The sequence below is a fragment of the Cricetulus griseus genome, chromosome 6 (genome assembly GCF_003668045.3).
Source record: "Cricetulus griseus strain 17A/GY chromosome 6, alternate assembly CriGri-PICRH-1.0, whole genome shotgun sequence".
In the NCBI taxonomy this organism is placed as follows: Eukaryota; Metazoa; Chordata; class Mammalia; order Rodentia; family Cricetidae; genus Cricetulus; species Cricetulus griseus.
The window spans coordinates 50,206,614-50,229,559 of NC_048599.1; the positions used below are offsets into that span (position 1 = coordinate 50,206,614).

At 46.2% G+C, this 22,946-nt stretch overlaps 1 protein-coding gene across 1 annotated transcript in view; it reads left to right on the forward strand.

Annotated features, from left to right (window-relative positions):
* LOC103160491 (40S ribosomal protein S18-like) overlaps positions 1–22,946 on the forward strand; it is a 183,651-nt gene that overhangs the window by 12,081 nt on the left and 148,624 nt on the right. The window contains 1 exon segment of the mRNA XM_035446112.1: positions 15,587–15,775. The gene's annotated coding sequence lies outside the window, so the exon portion shown is untranslated.

Below are 22,946 nucleotides of genomic sequence, written 5' to 3' on the forward strand. Positions count from 1 at the left end.
CTTAGACCCCTAGTTCCCCAAAGCCCCTAAACATTCAAAGGCAGATGCAGTGAGAGCCTGGGGTGACTCTGTGCAGGGGCCAGCGGAGGAGGAGAGTAGCACCAACATTGTCTAGAGATGGACACTGCACTTGGCATCATCTCCATGCCCTGGAAATGAGTGGGGTGAGTCAAGTACAAGAGTCAGGCAAAGAGCAAATGTGGTGTCCAACCCCTGAAATGGTGCTGCTGTCTCCCGGTGGAAGCTCCATTTGCCGGCTTCCCAGGCTTGGGAACAGGGGCTCTGTGCGCAGAGCTGTGCCCCTCACTGGGAAGTGAGAGCCTATCTCAGTTCCTCATTTGAGGCACGCCCAAATTCCCAAGGCAGTTAAAAGCCTCAAGTTGCTCAACTGTGTCAGGGAAAGCCTGGGCCATCGCTTCTCGAACAGTGGCTGAACGCAAACTTTGGTGACCAGAATCTGGCCTGTCTGGCCTGTCTGGCCTCCAGGCTGTTAGGAACACACTGTCTGTGTCCCACAGTCCACACCAGGAGGAAGGAGCGGTGATTCTGATGGCCAAGGGACAGCTGTTCTCCATTTGTCACTGTCAAACTCTGATGTCTTTGGGGACTAAAGCTGAAGGACAGTTTTGACTGTTGTAATCAAACAAGCTGAAGGAAGCCAAGAACACCACCACCCCCTTTATTCCGGGACTTTTTTTTTCTTGGTCAAGTGAAGCCATTTCAGTAAACAAGGGCTTGTGACCAAATGTACCTCACTCCCCTCCCCCACATCACACCCTGTCATTCAGGCTGGAATGAAATGAGCCAGCAAGAAACGTGTCACCTCTACCTAGGCTTATTTCAGCATCTTTTGAGGGACCCAAGACCCATGGCCCAGTTCTATCCTCCACCCCCAGCCTTACATACATCCTGTGACTTAAATGCCTCAGTGGCCCTAAGGAGACTTTAGTGGCTCCTATTCTAATATGAAAGCTGTCCGTCTGTGCTTCTTCCAGGGAGCTCACTCTAGATGGGTGCCCTGCCATGTTTGTTCTGACAGATGGCCTGGCCCTGTCCCAGCATGCACTGCAGCTGGATGACAGGTACCCCCTCCCATTTGTCTTATAGGATATTAACCCATCAGATTTCCAAGTGATATAGGCTGAGAGTGGGCACACTGGAGTAGATGCTGGATGAGCCCGTGGAGATGTTGGATGATCCCATGGGCTGAGAGTGGGCACACTAGGGCAGATCTGGATGGCCCCATGGCCCTGGGAGGTGGGGGGAGTCTGGCCCAGGGGATTTTAGGGTTCCAGGCTGGGGGATTTGGAGGCCATTTCCCAGCAGGACCCATGTGAACTCCTCCTGGGATTTCCCCATGGCCTAACCCACCGGGTTCCTCTAGCTTTTGCTTTTATCCTGCTGATTTCCCATGCTGCTCTTGGAAACCTGCAGTGGCACAGTGCTTGCTGTTACAGTTCAGGAGGTTGAAATAACTTGACAGCAAAAGTCAAGGTGCCTATGGGGTGCCAGAGGGTAACTTTTGTTTCCCCATTTTGTTTTCTCCAGGCTGCCAGCAGTCCTTGGCTTGGGGACCCTTCCTTCATCTTACAGAATGACTCTGAAATATTCACCTCCACCTTTTCTCCTTTGACCTCTTGTCTCCATTTTTGAAGGCCTGGGTGATAACAAAATGTGTTTAGGGACCAGAGACTGCAAGGTGCTCTCTCCAGCTCCAAGTCCCCTTTGCCATATATAGTAATAACTCCAGGTTCCCGGTCTGTTTCATTACAAAACTTTGTTTAGTGAATTCCAGGCCAGTCTGGGCTAAGAGTGAGAGCCTGTCTCAAGTAAAATAATACAACAAAATGAAATCTCATAAATTCACAGATAACTCAAGTTTTCAAAAACTTTTAAACTGTGGATCCATTTGGGAAGTGCCCTGACATCATTAGATAGAAAAAAACAAAAACAAAAACAAAAACAAAAAAAAGAAAAGAAAGAAAAAAGAAAAGCCAAGATGCATGGTGTGGCTGAAATTGGTTTTGTATTTTGTTTTTTGTTTTGTTTGAGACGGATCTGCTGTCTCTCCATCTATGTGCTGAGATTACAGGTGTGCACCATCAAGCCCAGCTGAGAAGGTGTGTTTTAGTTATGTTTATATTGCTGTCACAAAACAACACGACCAAGGCAACTTATTAGAAGGAAGGGTTACTTGGGATCACAGTTCCAGGGGGTCAGTCACTGCCACGGCGAGGAAGCATGACAGCAGTCAGGTATGAAGACTAGAGCTCACATCTTAAACCACAAGCAGGAAGCAGAGAGCAAAATGGGAGTGGTGCATTGTTCTGAAATCTCAAAGCCTGCCCCCAAGGACATATTCCCCCCCAAAGGCCACACCCTCCTGAGCCTCCCCAAACAGTCCCATCAACAGGGGCCAAGTGTTCAAATACCAGAGTGTTCATCATTCAAACCAGCACAGTATTGTTGAAACCTAATAAGACATGGGGTGTGGGCAGCTGGCTGTGTGTGTGTGTGTGTGTGTGTGTGTGTGTGTGTGTGTGTGTGTGTGTGTTTCTGTGTATGTCTGTATGGGGTTCCTTCTTCCAAAAGTCAGATCCCACCTTTCTATCTGCTTCAGTTGTGCCCGATGCTTCCAAATATATACTTTTTTTTTCACATTTTGTTCAGAGTTTATAAGTCTCCTAGAGAGGATTTGACCACTAGGAACCATCCCATTTACACATCATCAGAATTAGATCGTCTGTACCCATTTTCAGGTTTTGAAATTGTATTTCAAAATTGACCTCAATAAAAAATTGTTCTTATAATAGTCTCTCTATTAGTAGGCTAGAGTTCTTCAAGCCTTCCCTTGAGTAGCTAGAATTTCTCAGGACAACTATTCCAGGAAGGCAGAAACTTAGAGAATACCAGGCCTGCTACTGCCTGGCTATTTAAAGGCACCTGGGCACTCAAAGGTAATTTGGGGTGGAAGAATGGTTTTCAGATGTTTTCTGCACTTTGTGCAAATATACAACACCGTTCCCAATAACTCTAACTCAAGCCTTAAATATCATTACTTTGGGTTGGACCTGCATCCTTTTTGTTGTTGTTGTTTTTGTTTTTGTTTTGTTTTGTTGAGACACTGGTGTCCTCCTGCTCATCAGGAACACTCCTTGAAAATGAAATTTACTTTTTGATCAACTCAAACTTGCAAACTTCATTCTTTTTTCTTTTTCTAAAAATTTTACTTATTTGTTTATTTGTTTTTGCTTTTTAAGGACAGGGTTTCTCTGTGTAACAGCCTTGGTTGTCCTCTAACTCACTCTGTGTACCAGGTTGGCCTTGAACTCACAGAGATCTACCTGCATGATGGGATTAAAGGTGTGAGCCTCCAGAATGGTGGGATTAAAGGTGTGAGCCACCACTGCCTGGTGCAAAGGTCATTCTTACTGATAAGTGGGGTGCTGGTGTTGGGTCGTTGGAGTCTCCCAGAGAGGGTTGATCTGATGTGTGTGTTCTTGGTGATCCAGGGCACTGTGGGCAGTGAATGAGAAAATCTCTAGACAACAAGATTTCTTCCTTGCCTCCATCCTTGTCCATAAGCACTGTTACAAGCCCAAAGACACGAAGGAGCTGCCCAGAGTTCCTTGGGCTGACTCCCACTGTGAGTGTGGAGATCAAAACCAAAATCAGACTGTGCTCTGAGCCCAGATGCACCTTCTGTCTGGGGAGGAGTGATTCTGAAATCCACCATGTTTCAGACAGGAAAGAAAAGGAGTGATGTGGGGCTGGAGGGGTGGCTCAGCAGTTAAGAGCATGAGCTGCTCTTCCAGAGGATTTGAGTTTGGTTCCCACACCCACAGCAGATGGCCCACAACCACCTCTAAGTCCTACGGCAGGAGATCAAATACCTTTCTGGCCTCCATGGGCACTGACATACACACGCCATTTACACACACACACACACACACACACACACACTTACACAAATACATACATACATATTTTTTAAAAAGAAAGAACTGGGCGTGATGGTGCACACTTTTAATTCTAGCACCCAGGAGGCAGAGGCAGGTGTATCTCTGTGAGCTCAAGGCCACCCTGGTGTACAGAGTGAGTTCCAGGGCAGCCAGGGCTACACAGAGAAATCCTGTCTCAAAAAACAAAAGAAAGAAAGAAAGAAACAAAGAAAGAAAAAAAGAAAGAAAGAAAGAAAGGATGAGCGATGGACTCAGCATGCACATCTAGGGATAAGATCTGAAGCTGAATGGACGGTCAAGGTCTTTCAAAAATATTCTTTCATTTACTGAGGTGTTCTAGTTTCATTTCCCCTGCTGTGATAAAATATCTTGGCCAAAAACAATTTAAGGGAGAAAGGGGGTTTTTCTGGCTTGCAATGCCCTGTCATTATTGACGGAGAGCCAAGGTGGAAGGGATTGAAGCATCTAGTCACATCTCGTCCAAGAACAAGGAGGAATGAAGATGCGTTGCTCCTGTTTGCTTGCTGTTGTATCCAGTACCCTTCTTCACTCTGACATGGCTCAGGGCCCAGCGGGGGAAATCATGCTGCCCACATTCAGGGAGGGCCTTCTCATCCTAAGACAAGCCCCCACAGCCATGTCTACAAGCCAATCTGATCTAACAATCTGTTAGGGAGACTCTTCGCAGGAAAGCCTAGATTTCATTCAGGTGACAACTGAAACAAATCATCACATCATTGTACTTGTCCATTCAGATCTGAAGATACGAATTATATTTTCTCTTTCACTTGAGCTCTTCAAATAAAATGATTTGAAGATCCAAATGCTTTGGACCTATAGTTTAGAGGTAGAAAATATGCAGACTCGGAAGCCAGCCCATCTGAATGTCATCATCGGGCCTGCCGTTGTCTGTAAGAATCACTACAGCTTCAGTCCCAGCTCCAACACATACAAGTCATATGACCTGAAGTACCTTGTTTATTCTCTCTAGGACCCGAATATAAAATTCTTAAGCAGTTCTTTGCATGCAGAAAACACCATGTACGTGTGAACCATTGTTGCTTTTGTAACTATAATTTCACTTGATTTTCTTTGTTCTTAGTACAGTCCTATTTTTAAAGAAAATAAGCCCCAGTTTACTAATAGGATGAGAGGAAAGACTAGATTTACCTCTGACCAATCTTGCCTGGCCAGCATATACCTTCACTCATCTGCTGGTGCTACATACATGATTGCTCAGCTGTCAGGTGGGGGGTGTTGGAACACATATATTTACCAAATTGGTTTGGGCCGCTACATTGTCTTCCATTGACAAGATGTCTACGTAATTGCTTTTTATTGTCACACTCAATAGCTCGTTTATGTTTGTGGTATTGTTTCTCTGAGATAGGATCTTATACTACAGCTCAGGCTGGCCTAGAAGTTACTAGGTAGTCCAGGCTTACCTCAGATCCACAGAAATATTCCTGTCTTGGTCTACCAAGTGCTGGAATTAAAGGCATGAGCCATCACTCGTGGCATCTATTCTTTTGTTATAATTACGATTTTGGAAAATAAATATGTTCACATTGTGAAGTTTAAGTGTAGCCCTGAGCCCTTATCTTGAAGACCCCCTGCCCCAACGAGGCTTACTCTCACCCTCACTGCCTGCAAGCTTCACACTTCGAATCAGGAGAAATGCTTGTAATCTGGAAAACTCCATGAAGGCCAATCATAGCAGACCTGATTCCCCTGAAATTTCCTTCCCTAAAATATAAATCCGGTGAGTCTTTCCCTCTTTCCTGAAAATTCCAGGATTTCATGAAGAAACAAAATCCTCTTCATTCTACACAGGTCACGTTGGGTTCAAACCATGAGGTAGCTTGTGCCTCTGTAGGTCACAGCACTAAGGCCATGAGCTTCCCACCTGCTTTGACTTTCTCATTTGGGAAGTGCCCCCTGTAACTTCAACAGGTTGCTTTCTGTTGCCAGGAGCCTGACTAGCTAAACTTGCAGCAAATGCTCCTGGAGGGAGTCAAGGTATGTGGTAGAAGTGAGGAATGGGTAAGCCGGAACCACATCAGCCCCCTGGAACTGTGTCTTGTCGGTGTCACACCCAGTGGTACGTCAGATGCCTGTGGCAAGTGTCCTATGACCTCAAGGCACCGGCTGAGCCTGATCTAGAAGATACAGAAGGTCTCCTGGGCTGCTTCTCAGCCATAGGCCAACAGTTCTATTTTAAAAGCTAAGCCAGATTCCCCATGGATATTTCTTCATCCCCTCCTAGGATCCCCAAGTCCTAAAATGAGTCTGAGACCCTTCCTGAGGACTCAGTATGGCTGGATATTTGATCAAACTGTGAACTCTGAGATTACATTAATTAAATAAAATCAACCTTGGGTCAAGATGTGGAGCCAGCAACTACTTGATAGGAAGTAGCTATAGAGACTAAGAGGGAGTCAAGGAAATGGATGGAGAAATTTACAGGAAGTAGTATGGAGGGACTTTGAGTTTGGTGGCCATTTTGGTTTGGGATGGCGGAAGAGAAGCTCTCCTTTCTGGGAAGTCAGTAAAAGAGAAAGGAGTTGGTTGTTCCTCAGCCACTGAGGTTTTCACCCCAGCATGACTCCTGAGTTTTTACTTAGTTTAAAAACAACAACTCAGTATGTCTATCTTCATTTTGATTGAAAAAGAAGACATTCAAAAACACTTTCTATTGCTTTCTAAAAGGTGTTCGATGTAAAAATAGGTGACTAAGCCCCAACTTAAGGTAATAATTCCTTCCTGTCATCTTCAACAGAACTGATGGCCATGACTGTATTTGGTAATTGAGTTAATTACTGTGGTGGATGACACCTGAGATCCACCTTTGACCTCTACACACACATGCACTTGAAATACACAGTCACACACACAAAAAAGGGGTCCCTAGAGGGGTGGGTTCTGAGGGAATGATCCAGTAGGGAAAGGTACTTTCAGGTATGCGGACCTGAGTTCAAATCCCCAGAACCCATATAAAAGCTGGAAATATAACAGAGCTTGTCTGTAATCCAGGTACCCCTCTGGGGAGATAGGAGGTGGAAATAGGAGAATCCAGAGAGCTCAAGGGCCAGCAGCCTGACACATGTACAGATTAACAACATGGAGACCATATCTCAAACAAGGTGGAAGGCAAGGACCAGCACCTGAGGTGGTCCTCTGACCTCCATAGACACACTATAGCACCCACCTGGCCCTCTGACCTCTATGGATAGCACCAACTTAGCCATGTTCACACATATGAATGCACACACACACACACACACACACACACACACACACACACACACACAAAGAGAGAGAGACAGAGAGAGAGACAGAGACAGAGAGGGAGGGAAGGACAGAGACAGAGAGAGAGAGAGAGAGAGAGAGAGAGAGAGAGAGAGAATAAAAAGACAAAAAAATGTGGTCACTGGGGATCCATGGTGTCTCTTCCTGATGCTTCCAGTAAAACTGTGACAAACCTGGATTCAGCCACTACTGCTATAGCTCAGATCACAAAAAGAAAGTGTCCACCTGGAGCCAGAGATTGCCACTGTGTGTAGTGTTGGACTTGGAAAAGAGGAGGGAAGTGTTCCTGTGACTGGGCATTCAAGCTTTACCACTTACTTCTGTTTGGTTGTAAAATTCTGAGGGCCTCACCCCTGTTTCTTCCATTTCTACACCCACCTTCTGAACCTCAGTTTCTCCTCAGAGGTCCTGAGGATTCTGGTGGCAGGATCACCTTCCATCTGATCATTGTGTTCCCAGGCTGTGTGGGTGGTGGGTCACCCTTCACCCTGCCCTGATTTCCCTCTATCCAAGCACTTTCTCTCCTCCTCTTCTTTACAGTCTGTATTTTTCCAAGGCTGGGACATAAAAATGTCTGATTGATAAATGAGTCTAGTTAGCTGGAAGGATGACACTGGTCCATTTTAATTTCTCGTTTGCTTTTCTCTATTTCCAACGTTCAAGCAATAAATGTCGATCATGTTCTCGATCAGACAAAGAATGTCTAATAAAAAGCCAATTGGGATCCTAATGTTAGCCTATTGGCTAAGGACCTAACCTACAAGAAAAAATTAAAAGCTTCTCCCGTTCTGTCCTGGACACTACACCCTAACTGATAGTCTTACAGAGGGTCACCTCTGCTGGGAGCTATAGACCTGTAGGGACTCCAAATAGACTGGGCTTCTGTTCCTTGGGAACCCCATGCCAGCTTCTAACTCTTCGAGCAGCAGTTCTCCAGGTCAGGGTTCCTGCCAACGGCACCCATGCATACAGCCTTGCAAAGCCAAGACTCTCCATGTGTCACACAGCCGCCCAACTGCCTGTCTTTATCCTCAGACAGGAGTGCCTGGTCCCTTCCCCCTCACAGCAGCCAGGGTCATTTCCCTGGGGTGTATTTTCTGTGTGTTGTTGTCTGCTCCATGGTAATTCATCAAGTCTCACTCTGTGCTCTGGGTCTCCCAGTCTCTACGTTCAGTCTCTACCTAGTGCCCTTTATTTTTTTTTCTAACTACACATCTCTTTGTAACTGCACATGTTAAAAAAAAAACAAAAACATAAAAATGGAAGTTTCCTATTGAATTTCTATGGCAATATAGAGATGTGGATCAATTCCAACAAAAATGAAATCTTTAATGGAATAGTTATTTGTCTCCTGGGCCTGCTGACAGAAGCAGGTCTGTGGGGGAGGGGGAGGGTGGTGCCCCTCCAGTCTTGGCAGGGACTCAGGACCTGAGTGACAGACACTGGAGGAATGGCATTAGTATTCAGCTTGGGAGATCGAGAGTGGTGGAGTGGTAGGATGAGAGGAAGCATGTGAGCTGAAAAAGCCTGCCCCGGCTCGAGCTGATTTAGCACCAGCCTCTAATCCTGAGAGATCTAGCTACATAACTCTGCATGTGTGGGGAAGAAGGGTCCATCTGGGGCACCGGCTGTGCAGCCTGGCCCTGGGTGTGACTTAGTCTTCTCATTGCTGTGAGAAGAAGTAAGGGAAGAAGGGTTTAGTCTGGTGCCCACTTTAAGAAAGCTTCCAAGTACGTCATGGTGGGGGAAGGCACAGTGGTCACGGAAGGTCAGCACTCAGGCAGGGGGGAGATATATGTGCACTGGTGCTCAGTTCTCGTCCCCTTCTTTGATCCAGCACCTCAGCCCAGAGATTGCTGCCACAGTTGGAAGGGTTTTTCCCACCTCAACTAACTCAAATCTAAATTCTGTTTAAATTTATTTCAGTTTTGTGTATAGGAATATTTTCGTGCATGTTTGTCTGTGCTAGATACCCACTGAGGTCAGAAGGAGCATCGGATCCCCTGGAGCATGAGTTATGGATGATTGTGAACCATCAGGCGGGGCCTGGGAATTCAACCCAAGTCCTCTGGAAGAACAACAAGTGTTCTAACCACCGAGCCTTCTCTCTAGGCTTCAACTAACTCAATCTAGAGAAATCCCCGCAGATATGTCAAGAGGATTGTTTCTATGGTAGTTCTAACTCCATCAAGTTTCCAGTGAAGATTAGCCACCATACACGGAGAAACCATTGTCTTAGGTCTACTACCATCCTGGTTGCACAGGGTTTCAAGACAATGGCAGGCTCCCTGATGCCAGTTGCTTATAATATGGGCCATTTATTTTGCCTTATAGTAATGGTCCAATGTCAAGTGGCCATCACTGGTGATCGCCTTCTTGTTGGAAGACTTCCAAGGTGGTGCAGAGGATAGTGTATTTGAGTGTGTGTGAGATTATGTGTGTGTTTTCTGGTTTGTGTGTGTGTATGTGAGTATGTGTGTATGTGTGTGTTTTCTGGTCTCTGTGTGTGTGTATGTGAGTGTGTGTGTGTGAGTATGTGTGTGTTTTCTGATCTGTATGTGTGTATGTAAATATATGTGTGTGTATTCTGGTCTGTGTGTGTGTGTGTGTGTGTGTGTGTGTGTGTGTGTGTTTTCTGATCTGTATGTGTGTATGTGAATATATGTGTGTGTGTTCTGGTCTCTCTGTGTGTGTATATGAGGGTGTGTGTGTGAGTATGTGTGTGTGTGTTTTCTGATCTGTATGTGTGTATGTGAATATATGTGTGTGTGTTCTGGTCTCTGTGTGTGTGTGTGTGTGTGTGTATGTGTGTGTGTGTGTGTGTGTGTTTTCTGATTTGTGTCTCTCTCTGTGTGTTTTCTGGTCTGTGTGTGTGTGTATGTGAGTGTGTGTGTGTGTGTGTGTGTGTGTGTGTTTTCTGATCTGTGTATATGTAAGTATGTGAGTGTGTATGTATGTGTGTTTTTTTATCTCTGTGTGTGAGTATGTGTGTGTGTGTGTGTGTTTTGATTGTGTGTGTATGTGAGTGTGTGTTTCTGATCTGTGTCTTTGTATATGTGTGGGTGTGAAGTGTGTGTGTGTTTTGATTGTGTGTGTATGTGAGTGTGTGTGTATGTTTCTGATCTGTGACTATGTGTGTATGTGAGTGTGTGTCTGTGTGTGTGTGTGTTTTCTGATCTTTGTCATAATGCCAACCAGGATCCAATGATGACTACTCGGATGGCTTTCTCATCCTAATTCTCTAAAGATCCTGCCTGTAAACACTGCATTTACATGAAGCTTCCACTATCTCACAGTGGTGATCAAACTCCAACATGATTTTCAGAGGTGCCACTCACCCATATACATACAATTTTAAAAATAAAATTTTAAATAATTGTTTTCCTTGAGAGTGTACATTCTGACAGTATTCTAACAGGGAAGTGACTGGACAGTGAAGGGTGAGAGACTTCTCTCACTGTTAGAGTGAGAGTTACAGACAAGGAGGAGGCTGGGATCGTGCACACGGCATCCTCTCACTGTTAGAGAAATCAGCATGGAATCAACTTTAGCTTCCTACAGATACAAGTGGGTACACACAAAATATTCAGATAGTTCACATAGACACATGGATTTTCTTATTCTGTCAGCTGAGGGAGGGGGCTGAAAAAATCATATTACAAGAACAAAGAATACACCTCATTTCCAGATTCTTTGTTTGTTTTCGTTTTTTACTGTACGTGTGAGGGGGTGTTTGGCCTGCATGTCCTTCTGTGCAGCACATGCATGCAGTACCCTCAGAGTCCAGAAAGGGGTGTCAGATCCCCTGGAACTGGAGTTACACATGAGATGTAGTGTGTGTGCTATGAATTCAACCTGAGTCCTCTGCAAAAGTAACCAGTATTCTTAACAACTGAGCCACCTCCAGCCCCTGATGTCCAGATTTTAGTTTACAATACCAGCCTTAATACCATGGCTGACCCGAGGACAGGCAGACAACAAGCCGGTTGAGTGTCCCAGGAAGAGAGTGCTTAGAAAAATAAGCAACAACATGTGTCAGGGGCACAACAGCCATTGGTGTTTTCAGCAGCCAGGGACAGAGTAACTTGAGCAGTGTGCGGTACAGAGTCTAAGTAACTCAAGTACAAAACTAACATGCCCGACTTCACACACTGAGAGAGATAGCCAGATGCAGCGGGCATATCTAATTCAATGAATGGAGGGAAAAAGAGAAAAACCCTTAGGCTGCAACAGAATTTCAAATAACTTATAGGCATTCCACCCTCATAGGTGGAATATAACTCCCCACTCTGTAAATGTGGCTGGGCATGATGACTTCCTTCCTGAGAGAGGGAGGAGTCTTGTAGTGGAGAGGTACCACAAACACCATCATAATCAAGACAGGTGTCATAACAGGTATTATAGAGTGTGCTGAAGAAGAGACTTCACTTCTCTGGTTTTATCACCTAACTGTATAAAAATAAACAAACAAACAAACAAAACAACAACAAAACTCCACCTAACAATAGTTCTCAAAATGGCCACAAGCTTCAAAAATAAAAATCTGAGAAATTGTCATGGCCAAGAAGAATCAGTCAGATGCGATAACTAAACACAGGATGCTGTACCAAGAGAGACACATTTAGGTAAAACAAAAACAAAACTGTAGAACTCCCAATAAACTATAGACTTTATTTAATCTACATTGTGATTAATAGTGACAAATATACTAGTCAGGGAAACTGCATGTGAGGTATAGAGAGAGTTTCCAGACTATTTTGTCAACTTTTCTGGAAAATGAAAATAAAAAGGTAATTATGGCCGGGCGTTGGTGGCGCACGCCTTTAATCCCAGCACTCGGGAGGCGGAGGCAGGCAGATCTCTGTGAGTTTGAGGCCAGGCTGGTCTCCAGAGCGAGTGCCAGGATAGGCTCCAAAGCTACACAGAGAAACCCTGTCTCAAAAAACCAAATAAATAAATAAATAATAAAAAATAAAAATAAATAATAAAATTAAAAAAATAAAAAGGTAAATAAAGGTAATTCCTCTCCCCTGTTTCTCCTGTTATCTGTCATTTCTTCTCCCCTCCTCTCCTCACCCTCTACTCCTTTCTTTCAGAAACACCATCATACAAATGGTTATATCTTGACATCTTCTAGCTGTGTCCCTGTGTGTTATCCTGAAGCCTGGTGATGGCATATGTGCTACACTCCAATTCACAGACAGGCAGATGTCCCCATCATCTGTTGACCTTGATACTTGCAAAGATCCTGAGTAGAAGTTACCCACTCCTGCTAGCTTGAGTCCATCTGCACCCATCAGCACTGTTTAACATGACCTTGTGAATAGTCAGGGTATCATGAGGCTCCATGCATTCAGCTATGCCTTAGGGAGCTGGTGAACTCCAAAGGGAAACGTCCACCGTCCTGCAGGAAAGGTATGTGCAGGGCGGTTGCTGTCTGTGTCTTATCTGCTCTCTGGCCCACAGACTGGTCCCCACGCATGCACCACAGCACCCAAGTGTGGGCAGAAGCACTCCTGTCGAGTGGGATGAAGCTTTGAAGAGGCTGAGACCTATGAGAACTGAGGAACCTTTGAATCTCCCTTCAGCTCCCCTACCCTGACCACAGCCCTCCTCTTGATGTAAAACATGTGTTCGACTTGAAAACAATGAGGCTGGCTTCTGTGCCAGGAAGACTGTTTTGCTTTAAGCTTCTTCAGGGGTTGAAAACAGATCTATCTCTGAGAGTTGCACAGCACTCTGCATGGAAGTCACTATGGCTGATGTGGATTTGTGAGACAGTGTCCCTGCCACTCAACCTGTGGTGTTGGGGTGGACCACTCACACAACTCACTATGGGGAATGTCTATGGAGCAAATTGGAGGTGTTTGCGCTCTCTTGAAAGCATGTGAATGTAGAACCGAAATGCTCAGAAACCAATAGAAGGAACCTTCCAGAATCTGGCACAACACACAGAGAGCTAGACTCTCCCCTATCAATCATCAATCAAGAAAATGCCCCACAGGTTTGCTGACAGGTTGATATCAAGGAGGCATTTTCTCATTTGAGGTTCCCTCCTCTCTGGTGACTTTAGCTTGTGTAAACTTAATGGAAACATAGCCAGCACTCCCCTCATCCTTCCTTGTCATCCAATATTACCCTCTCTTGGCCTCCTAGACTGTTAGACTACCCAACTCATATATATATGAGAATATATATTATATTCTTTCCTGTTGTATGGTATTCCGCCGTGCATATATACCACATTTAAAGGATCCCTTCATCCACTGATGTATCTCCTTGTTGTTGTGAATATAATATGGATGAATGAGTGTCTCTGTTGAGGAAAGAAATATTTCCCAAATTGATACATTAAGTAATGCTTATTGAAGGAAAATAATTCTGGACTTGTGTGAACAATAAAGACTTGGGGAGAAAGGCAAGGGAGAAAGAGGGTGTTTAGAAGGAAACTGCAGGGCTAGAGGTATATTTAGGGTCCAGGGAAAGAGAAAAAGTGTCATTCCACGCCAGGTATGCTGAAGTCCCAGGAACTCCTCTGTCTGGAAAGGCTGCCTGAGTCCTAAGTCTGGTGGCATATTATGTAAAATTTTTCCAAGTCAAGAGGATGGTATTGTCACTGGGCTTCCAAGAACAGAAATGGAGTCCCATATTGCCCTGGGGAGGTTGAGGCCTGACCAATACTGCACAGGGTGGCTGGTATGGGTGGGTGGGGAGGCACTCCTACTACATGGGAGAAGCTTCACATTGTGTGTGTGTGTGTGTGTGTGTGTGTGTGTGTGTGTGTGTTCGGGGTTGGGGTCCCCACACAAGCCTGCCTGTGGGCACACCCTGCAGCCTCATTCCCACCTAAGGAAGCTTCTGCTTCGAGCTCCTGACTGCGGTTTGTCCTGTAGTCATGTGAGTATGTTTTCAGATTTCTCTAGAAAAGCTACTGGGATAAAAGGGAAGTTACTAAGCGGCCAGGTCTGAAGTTGCTGAGGACAAAGGTATTCCTCAGCCCCACAGTTCTCATGAGAGCCTGTCTGTGTCCTGAAGAGGAAGTGCATGCTGTCACTCTCACTTCTGAGACACTTCAGAGGAATTCTGTTGAGAAACAAACAGGGATGCGATGTAAGAGAGAAAGACCAGACTTTCTCTCCTTCTCTCCCAAGGAAGCAGAGACCCATCATGGCGACAGAAGAAACTCTTCAGAGCTTGGCAAGGACTGGATGCTGGCTTTAGATGAGAATTTACTACAGAAATCCTTTCCTGCCTAGTCTCTTAGTATCCTGGTATGGCTTGCAATGAAGATAGTCACAAACCAGATATATATATATATATATATATATAATATATATATATATATATATATATGTAAATCATATGTGTGTGTGTGTGTGTGTGTGTGTGTGTGTGTGTGTGTAAATCCAAGACTGGTGTGGACTGAGGCAGTGAATTTGATAATGTTGCTGGCAGCTGTTAGCATTCTTGGCTGCTAGCTGCACCCTCTGATCTCTGTCTTGTTGTATAGTATGCACCCTGAGTATATGCCTTGGTGTCCAAGTTTCCCCTTAAATAATGACTGTAGTGATTTTGGATTCCAGACCATTCCAGTGACTTCATCTTAACTGTTTATATCCATAGCATCCCAATTTCCACCTAAGGGTACATTCTGAAGTACATTCTGAGTGCTAGAGATTGGCTTTGAATGCCTGGGTGAAGTGGGGCGCAGATAATGCGTACCCCAAAGGAGTCAGACGAACAGATGTTTTAATAGGAACGTACTCACGCAACCAGTCAGTCCTCTAAACCAGGCAAACCATGGAACAGAGAGAGCCGCCTGCGTGCGACCCTCATATTTAAGGTCTTGCTACGTCACTGACCACACCCTAGTGTGTATGGTCTGCATCACCTGTGCCATCCCCCAAGAGGGCGTGGCTAACATTTGGTAGATGTCGTAGTTTTTGTCAACTTGACACAAACCTAGATGTATCTGGGAAGAAGGGACCTCAATCAAGGGACTGCCTCCTACAGATTTGCCTGCAGGGTGTATGTCTGTGGGGAATTGTCTTGATTTTGACATGGGTGGGCCTAGCCCTTTGTGGGCTGTACTATTATGCCTAGGCAGATGGTCCTGGGCTATTCAAGATATCTGAGCAAGCCAGCAAGCAGCATTCCTCCCCCAAAGCCTCTCCCTTGATGGTGGACTATAATCTATAAGCCAAACAAACACTTTCCTCTCCCAGTTAGTTTTTGTCAGTGTTTTATCACAGCAACCAAAAGCAAAGTAGAATAGTAGGAGACACAGTTCCCATGTTGACCTTTTTTCTCCATAGGTTTCTGGATCAACAGCATCACAGGCAGAAGAAGGGATGAAATGCATGGGATCTCTCCCTGAATCAGCCTTCCATATGCTCTGAGCACTGTCCCCACACTGCAGATGTAGGCTGAGCTCACACCACAGCAGAGCCCAGTGAGAACTAAGGACACTAGATGCCCCCTCCACTGCTGGGGACCAGGTTAGGGTAAGATTCTTTATTGTTATTTTTAATTTTAGATTTTTATTTTTATGTGTGCAGTTATTTTGCCACCATGTATGTCTGGGTACCACATGCATCCTTGGTGCCTGCAGAGATCACAAGATGTCGTTGTATCCCCTGAAACTGGAGTTACAGACAGTTGTGAGGAGCCATGTGGGTGCTGGGAATTGAACCTGAGTCCTCTGGAACAGCAGTCAGTGCTCTTAACTGCTGAGCTATTCCTCCAGCCTCTAGGGCAGCACCCCACCCCCCAAGACAAGGTTTGTCCTGGTTTTCCTAGAATTCACTCTGTAGACCAGGCTGTCCTCAAATTCGGAAATCCACCTGCCTCTGCTTTTTGTGTGCTGGGAGTAAAGGCATGTACCACTATCACCAGGAGAAGGGCAACTTTCTTTTTTTTGATTAATTAATTTTTATTTTATTGCTGTCTTACCTGTATGTGTGTGTGAGGGTGTTGGATCCTAGAGTTACAGACAGTATGAACTGCCATGTAAGCGCTGGGAATTGAACACAGGTCCTCTGGAAGAACAGTCAGTGTTCTTAACCACTGAGCCATTTCTCCAGCCCCTTAAGGCAACATTCTGAGGAGATTTGGTAGCACCAGCTAATGAAGGCTGGTGACTGTGATGTACACCCTGGTATGAAGACCCTGTGCTACCCAGCCTGACCTGATGTGTCTGTTCAGAGGCTAGGCAATGTTCTCTTATGCGAAGAGAAGCCCCACTTAGGTATCTTCCTCTTCCACTGTACAGTGAGAATGAGATTTTTCTCCCTGTCTGGCCCACCTAGGGTCAGGAGACCCTAATAGGATAAGATAGAATGGCTTTGAAAAGACCCACAGGGCCACAGCATTATGGGGCTTATTCTTAGACCATCATGCCACCCTCCCTGGGAAGTACTGGTGGGACTCTCCTCTCCATGTTGCATCCTGAGTGTCTGCGGGAGGAACGGGGTCTGATTTCTACTGTTTAAAACATACATGACCATCTCATGGCTGGCTTTATATGCAGGGGTCACTTGGTCAACTTGATTTTCCCAGCCAGTCTGCCCAGCTGTTCCACAGAGAAGACAAAATCTTCCTGGAGTTCTTTTTTTTTTTTTTTTTTTTTTTTTTTTTTTTTGTCCCCGCAGCCCTGCTTGGCACCAGTTAGCGAACTTGTAGGATCCAGCTTCTGAGGCTGGGCTCTAGCCAGGCGAAGCAGCCACAGGGATCTGGGGAGGACTCCAGGCACGCACCTGGGACTCAGGTTTCCCCCTCGCAGCAGCTCTTTCCTGGCTGGTGCTTTCCAAGTACCTCCATCCTGCAAGATTGACAGCTCACTTTTGGTTGGAATCACAGTATAGGAAGCGGTCTTTTCAAACTTCCTGTGCGACTCAGCCTGCCAAAAATCCCTGCCACCGGTTGCTGTATTTACCCTGGCCACCAGGCCTCTCTCTGCACCCTAAGAAAACAGATTGCTGTCCGGAGAAAAGCCCATGCATGTTTCCTGTCTGGAGGCTGATCAAGTCCTGAAAGAAAGGCTTCCCGCAGTCCATTACACCATTTTGGTTTGTTTTATCTGTCTCCACCTGCAGAGCAGGGAATTAGCCTGCAGCCGGGACCAGGCCAGCAGATGACTAGAGGGAAGCGATGCTCGATGCTCGATGTAGAAGGGTGTGAGCTTTCCTTAACACACGGTGGCCTTGTTCTCTTTAGCCAGGCATTGTGCTCTGAGGCCGGAGCCCCAATCTGAATAGGATTCTGTGTAACTTGATCTGTTTTCTTTCTTTCCAGTATTCCTGTGAGCCAAATTTAACTTCGCTCCAATCTGTGGCCTGTACATATAATGTTCTGTGTGAGGGTGGGGGTGGGCAGGGGAGGTGGGGAGGGTGTATATCTGTGGCTTTCTTTTTCCTATCTTCCCCTTTTTACATTTTTTTTCTTTTGCTTGCCCGCATGGTGATTACCCTTTGCCATGAATAAGTTAATATGGCTGTCTTGTCTACAGCCATTATTAACACTTTAGAGAAAGCTAGTGCATTCTGTGTCTCTCATAAGCAAATCACCAAGTTCCCCCACCCCCCTCCCAGTGCCTTGTTGGCGCTGTTAGAGTTAACAGTTGGCCTCAGGGGAAGCTTGAACTTCCCTAGAAGTGCTTGTGCAGCAATTAGTAGGGCCCCTCTCAGACATGTAAAAAATAGTCCCTTGCTGGCAAACAGGCAGTCAAGGAACTTGGATCCCAGGAGTCACTGGACCAGCAGTGGGTGCTCCTCTTCAAAAAGATTGTGTCCTAAACTTCCCAGAAATACCACCAAAGTCGATGGAGGGAGGTTCCCAGCGCAGACAGAAGTCCAGTGTCCTGTGGCTAGCTCAGGCCTAGGCAGAGGCCAAGAACTTCAGGTTCATAGTCATGCCCTGCTGTTAACCTGTGTGCTTGGGGGACAACGGTGGGTAGATGGCATGTCGGGGTGACAGCTGACCCTTTCTAATTGAACAGCACCCCTGTTTCCCTGGATGGAGGGAGAAGGCAGGCTGACTAAAGAGGCTTGTCAAAGGGAGCTTCCCTTACCTCCCAGGGCAAGTTCTTCAAGTTCTTCTTTCAAGGAAGGGTTGAATATTGGTCCTCAGGTTGTTGTGTCTGGGGATCATCGGACAGGCATTGACAGCACAATGGTTTCATTGTTCATTGCTTTCAGAGATCACAAAAATTCTGGGAAAACAACAACAGCACAGAACCATGGGACTCCTTGGGAGGGGAAGATGACTTGGGTCACCGTGGGCTATTTTTAGAATGGAAAATGTGCTGCCTCAGAGAAAACTAGTCATGTGCCCCAGCCCAAGTAGGGCACAGTGAACCCTGCCCCATGAGCCCTGCTGTTCATTTTTACCCAGCCTAGGCCTCCCTTCTTCAGGAAGCCTTCCCAGCCAGTGGGAAGAGCACATGCGCAAGACCCAGCTTCCCTAAACATCACCAGCACCTTCCCACATGGGAGACTGTGAGCACTGAGGTGGCACTATGTCCAGGAGTCACACTGTCTGGAAAGTGTACACTTGACCTCTTCTGGAGCCCCTCTACCTGCCTTCCCAGTGCGTGGAGAGGGGCTTTGACTTGAGGTCAGGGTTCCAATGTGGCTTACCTGCTTCACTCCAGGGGTACAGCGGCTCTTTCTGTGATGGTCCTCTGCCAGGGTCTTTGTGACATCATCATGGTGTTTTGAAGATGCTAGATGCCCATTTTGTGCTGCTCCTCAGTGAGGTTGCACGTTATTTTCCCAGAAAGTGGAACACAAACCTATTCTGCCTGGGTACCTGTTGTGAGCCAGGGGCCTCCATGGCTTACCCACTGACCTTGACACAGTGAGAACAGGGGTGGGGCAACAAGAGTGTGGTCTGCCAACTGGTGTCTAAAGATATAACCAGGAACACCTCAGCTAGGACATCATGATGTGAAGCCTGGTCTTTGGGAAATGCAACAACTGCATCGCTCTGCAGCTTGGGACCCAGCAGTGATTTCTTGTCTTTTTTTACAGTGTGGCATTTGTGGTGTGTGTGTGTGTGTGTGTGTGTGTGTGTGTGTGTGTGTGTGTGTGTAAGCCAGAGGACAACCTTAGGCATCATTTCTTAGGCACTAACCATCTTGTGGGTTTGTTTTGTTTTGTTTTGAGACAAGGTCTCTCATTGGCCAAGTGGGCCAGGCTGGTCGGCCAGTGAGCCCTGGGACCCACCCGTCTCTCCCTTCCCAGTGCTGAGATTACAAGCAAGTATCATTCGACCCAGCTTTTTTATACTTTGTATTCTGAGGACTGTATTCACCTTATGTTCAGAGTTATCACTCCAGCCCTCCTGTCTGTCTAAAAACCAAACTCACGTCTTCCTTGAGCACAGCAAGCTTCTCCCCTAGACCCCAGCTGTTCTGTGGCAGGTCTGGAGCCTGGGCTCAGGCTGCATTTTGCTCTCTTCCTTGGAGAAAGTGGGGGTATTCTTCTAGCCCATGGCAGCCGCCCCTATGTGGCCCCCACCCCACTCAGGACAGAAGCATTGCCCAAGCTCTCATGCTGTGGGGCCGACACTCTGCATCCCAAGACCCAAACCCTTCAGAACATGCAGCAAGCCTCACTTAGCACCCTGTATGTATTCTCTACCCCAGGCATGAAGCTGGTTGTTGTGGGCTCCCAAGACCCAGGCAGTTACTTCCTCTTTGGACACCAGCCAGTGTCTTCCCCGAGGTCCAGGCCACAGCTCAGTGCTCTGTGGTTGGGGCAAAGTGTCTACTCTTTCACAGAACTTTGGGCCTGCTCTGACACAGCATGACCTAGAGGCTAGTCCAGGGAGGGTGTGGGACACTCACCTGCTGTAGAAGGCCTTTCCCGAAGCCAGTGTGCCAACAGACTTGGAGCTCCTGGGTGTTCCTATTCTGTTACTGCATTGTTCACAAGCCTATGCTCTTAGAACTGGTGGGGGTGGCTGGAACATCCTTGCCGGTTGTTATATTGTAAATCTACTGCTTTCAGAAGAGTGTTTCCATTTATCAGCCCTGCTGCAGAAGGCTCTCTTAAGTTAATTGCCTGGAAATAATGTCAAGTTTCTTGCTCAGAAAAGAAAAAACAAAAACAAAACAAAAAACCAATGCTTCCTTTCAAGTCTTGTCTTGCACAACCTGGGGCAGAAGCCATGTGGGGAGGTGGGGGGTTTTAACTACGGGCCCTCTTTCAAGGATGTGCTGTAGAGGTACTCAGAGGGAAAGAAAGCTCCCTTCCTGAATGTCACCACCCTCCTCACACCTGTGGGTGTGCACAGCTTGGATCCTGCTTTGCCGAAACTAAAGTGTCCACATGGTGCCCTGTACCTGTAATCCCAGCACTGGGAGGAATAGGCAGGACAGGCTGACAGTTTGGAGCCAGCCAGGGCCTCACAATGAAAACTTGTCTTAAAAAGCAAACAGAACTGAAAGCCTCAGACAAAAGCCACAGATGACAAATGTTAAGGCACATTGCACAGTTCGTTGAGACAACCTGTCAAACCCATATTTTGCCTTCCCAGTTTCTTTCTAAAGCCTTGGAGCAGTACCCTCCTTGCTATCAATTTAACATATTGATGTTTTTTTAATTAAAATTCAGTATCATCTAGCAGGTCACAGAGTTGTGGGCGACTATGTTCTTTGTACTAGAACTTCGTGTATAATGAAACTGCCATCGATAATCATTTTCCTGTGGGCTGCTTATTAAAAGAAGTGATTTTTGATGAACTACACTAGATGAGTGCTCACAGCACGAAGCCCATCAGGAATGAAGCCCTTACCAATCACCCCTCCCTTCCCAAGGGGGAGTGTTTGGGAATGAGTGCATGGGGAGTTGTTTTCAGATGTCAATTTCAGCTGATTGTTTCTGAGGCTATGCGACTGTTATTCCTGTGTCCTATGGTGCATTTTATAAACTGATATCAATTTTTAGAGATAAATTATGGATAGATGTTTGCAGAGAAGTGCATTTTTCAAGCCACGGAGTCTAGTGACATTCAGAGGGAAAATGGCATAGGGTACTAAACTGTGACACCTTTTGCCCAATATGGGCCTCCCTGCACTGGGAGATGGGACCCTGGTGAACATAGCTGGGGAGTAGGCAAAGCTGATGCAGCCTCTTCCTTCCTTTCATGGAGATAACAAAGGACTCATGAGAGCTCACAAGCCACAGCAGGGGCAGGGTTTTAATTTGCTTTCAATACTAGAGCCATCATGTTAAAATCCAGTGATTTCTATCCCTGCAAAACTCAGAAATGCTGGGCCTATGGAGGTCTATTTTCTCCCCAGTGTTAATCTGCTGAAGCCATTATTAGCCATCCACCAGTCCTTATTCCTTCAGTTTCTGCTGGGTCCTGTGAACTTGTCAATCACGACCTTAACTTCGGGGGGGGGGGGATAGTTAGGTAGAAGGGACAGTTTCCTCTAGAGTATCCCGACTCTAAGAAAATCACCCCAGCCTGTTTGCTTGGCTCTGTGCTGCAACTGACTGTGCGACTTCCCGGTGTAACTGTAGGTTCAAGGTCAAAAGACCCCTCCCTCAGAGAGCACAGAGCCTGCAGAAAGAGGTCTTGGCACAGGCATGCCCTTCTTCAGGGGCCTTTGGTATCTGTAATGGTTTAGGTATGAAATGTCTACCCAAGACTTCTCCCAGGTTACGGTCTTGGTCCCAGCTGGTGGATCCAAACATTGAGAAGTTACTGGGTGACTGAGGGTTCTGACCTAATCCATGAGTGTAATTCTGATGGGTACAGAATTTGATATCATTAGTGGGAGGTGAAGGAAACACCCCTCCTGTCTGCCATGAGGTTTTAGTCACATGCTCCCACTACCATGATGTTCTTGTCCGTGTGAGTAGCTAGTGCATTGTCTTTCTCCAGGGCCAGAACGCCTCAAATCCAAGTGACTTCCAGCTACAGACTGTGCTGCAGAAAGGCTATGGGAACATCTTGAGCTTGTCTGTAACTAATCTTGAGCCATTCTGGCTTTTAAAATTCACAGCAAACCCAGCCCAGTCAACACATCTGTGGTAAAGTGTGAGGAGCGAATACACACTGAGTGTGGATGGGTGTCCCCCACCCCCGCCCCGACTCCATCATTACCCTCCAAGTTGTAATCTTATCATGTTTAGCTGGTTCCACATAAACAGATCTAGGTATATTTTCAGCTGAAACCTGTTAAGAACAGATGTGCCCATGGCTACCCAGTGTTGATCCATGGAAGTGTGTTTTTCCATCAACAGCTTCAGCTCTCTCCCTTCCTTGAAGGGGAAAGGAACTAAAAGACATTAACTCCCACTGAAGTGGGTATCACACTTGTCTGGGTTCTGCGTAGCTTGGAGTTGTCAATGGTTTCCAAACAACAATTTGGCACACGAGACTATGAGAACAGAGGATATGTTTGGTGGACAGTGTTGGCTCGGGGTGGGGTGGGGGTGAGTCAAACCCTGTAGTTGTCCCCTGCACCTGTGCCAGCCTTTCGTTGAGAACTACAGATCCTCCGACCTGAGGCTTGAGAAAGTTCTTCAGCACACGGCAGTGCCTGGCAGCTTGGGTTTTAGTTGAGTCCAGAGGCAGTTAGTGAAAATTAGCCACATGTGGAAGAACATACTGTCTGATTCTACTTATGTGAAGGACTTAGGGCAGTTACATTCATGTAGA